The sequence below is a fragment of the Castanea sativa genome, chromosome 7 (genome assembly GCF_040712315.1).
Source record: "Castanea sativa cultivar Marrone di Chiusa Pesio chromosome 7, ASM4071231v1".
Taxonomy (NCBI): Eukaryota; Viridiplantae; Streptophyta; class Magnoliopsida; order Fagales; family Fagaceae; genus Castanea; species Castanea sativa.
The window spans coordinates 13,561,496-13,564,239 of NC_134019.1; positions in this window are offsets into that span (position 1 = coordinate 13,561,496).

The window sequence follows — 2,744 nt, forward strand, 5'->3', positions numbered from 1 at the left end:
AGAAATTGTGATTGATAACTATCTACATATCACCTCACATATATCTCAAGCTATTGCTAGTTATACACACTACACAACTTATTCTTTGCTAAACTTAGTACATGATATTGTGTGTGATCTTGTTGTGGCCATCCAAGATTAAAAGTTCCTTGATTTTAATGCAAAATGTGTTTTTTGAGCTTTGAGGACAAATTGATTGAAAATCATGTTTTTGGGAGATCTAGGTTGAATATAATTGTTTTTGAAAAACTTTTCATTTCATTCTCATGCATTTCATTCATAAAATAATGTGCTTTTAGGAGTTTCTGCATTAAAATGCTTTGTTTTTCAAAAAACTATTTTTTCAGATTTTTGATTGATCGAACTTATTGCTTGACCGATTGAAAATGCAATAAATTTTAAGGGTTGAATTTGCTTGGTTCGATTGCTGTTGGACTGATCGAATTTGATTTTTGATCGATCGAACCTAATATTCGACCAAGCAAAATTTGGTTTCAAGGTTTTTAAAAAGCTTTTTCTCACGTGTTCATCATGTTGTTCATACTTTTTCAAAAAGCTTTTTGACTTCTCTTGCTTGACCAATCCAAATCTCAGCAAAGTTTGTCGTTTTCTTCCAAAATTTTCTCAAGGTTTTTGTTGTCTAGCGCTTGCAAGTCACTGTTAACCTTTCTTTTAAATTTTTTTCACATTTTTCATGCATTTTCATTGAAAATTTCGAACCAAGGGATTTTGTGATTTATGTTCAAATCAGTTGTTTTTAATCAATTCTGTTTAATGGGTTTTTGTTCTTGGATGTTATTAACATGATTCCTATGCATTGATTTGGTTAATTTTGTGATTTGGGACAAATTGAAATTTCTAGGGCTTGAAAATTTAGGAAATTGGGGATTTTGTTCAATTAGGCTTAATTTGGTAAAATTGACTTGTGGAATTGATTGATTATGTCATTATATGATGATTTCTATCTAGTATAATGATTAATTACTCAATTTGGTTAAATTTTTGAAATTGGTTTTTTCAAAATTTGGGGCTTTAGTTCTAAAAGTCTATGTTCAAGTCAATTGTTGATTTATAATGTGTAATTGAACAGTTTTCAATGCATTAGAGCATGCATCATTTGTTCATTCATGACACACATCATATAGATTGTTATATGTTTCTCTCTAACCCTTTCTAATGCAGTCTGCCTTGGGTTTTCTTTGTTTCTTTTTTTTTTTTTTTTTGTTTTTAATTTTTTATCTTCCATTTCCAATCCTTAGCACCATGGTTAGGAAGACTAGAGCCAACAGGAAATCCACCTCCACCTCTGCCCCTGTCTTTGAGAGTGATAGGTTTAGAACTGAGAAGAATCAAGAGACCTATGAGAAACTTATTATATATAGGTATGAGGAAAGTGCTTTCAGATGAGTTTGACGGAGAGATTAGGAGGAACTTTGAGCATAGGGGTTGGTTATCTTTGTTGGATATTTCTCATCCTCATCTGGCTACCTTGATTAGAGAGTTCTACTCGAATCTCTCTATCCACTCCGATGATTCCAACACTATGTGATGAGTTGAATAAGGGGTGAAAAGTATACCATTACTCCTTCAATAGTGGCCTCTACTCTTGGGGTAACTTTGGTACGACAACCTGTCTACCCTTATTCTGAGACCCCTCCTCTTGATGACATTATGTCATATCTCACCGGTACTTCCATTCAGTGGGGTACTAATCCTCGTATCACCTCCCATGAGTTTACTGAGATTCATTATTTGTTTTTCTGGATTTCTTATCATTCTATCTGGCTTATCTCTCACTTGCACACCATTCCTCTTGAGCGTTGTGCATTTTTTTATGCTTTTGTGATTGATGCTCCTATGTGTTTTCTGTTCCTTTTCATTTGTTCTTTGGTTAAAGTTCATAAGAGTAGTTCTAAATCACATGGTCTTTTCTTCCTTGTTTTCATACATAGGATTTTGTTAGATTTAGGTTTAGAGGATTTTCCCACGTTTGAGCCCATACACATTATAGCTCCCAGAGGTGCCATCTTCCTTAGGCAATGAGCAACTCAAATGAAGACTAGCTCTTAACGCCTTCGAGTAGAGACTTCCATAGGTGCTGCTGATCAGCCTCCTTCTTCTAGTGACCCTTCTGCTGAGGTCTATGTCGATCTCACTGTTGTTATTGATCCTCCACCTTCTGCTTCGGATGATTCATCCATTCAGGGTATGTTCGATACTGTCATGATTGTTTAGGCGGCACATGGTTAGCTTTTGGTGGATGTGCTCATGGAGCTTCAGGCTTTACGTGCGGATTTGGCGAGTATTCGGCAGTCTTCTCCACCACCTCCTTTTGATGCTTGATTGTCCTTTGGCAATTCTTCACAAAAAGGGGGAGTACATATTGATGGAGATAAGGGGTTTTTTTTTTTTTTTTTTTTTTTTTTTTTTTTTTGGAGCTTTGGAGCTTTAGATTTTATCTAGGTACTTCATGATGTATTTATTTTTCTTGGCTCATGATGTTTTTTATCTTGAAGTATTTATTTTTTGTGGGTTCTATATGTTAGGGGGAGATACTTTGTTTTCTGTGGTTATTTATATTATTATTTCTTGTTTCACATGTGCTACATTGGTTATTGCTTTATATTATGAGTTTATTCATGATATATGTCTTTTATTTTTTTTGTTTTGTGAAATCAAAAATTTATTTTGTTTTACTTGTATTTTCTACACATGCGTTTATGTGTTTGTTGAGTGCTTCAGAA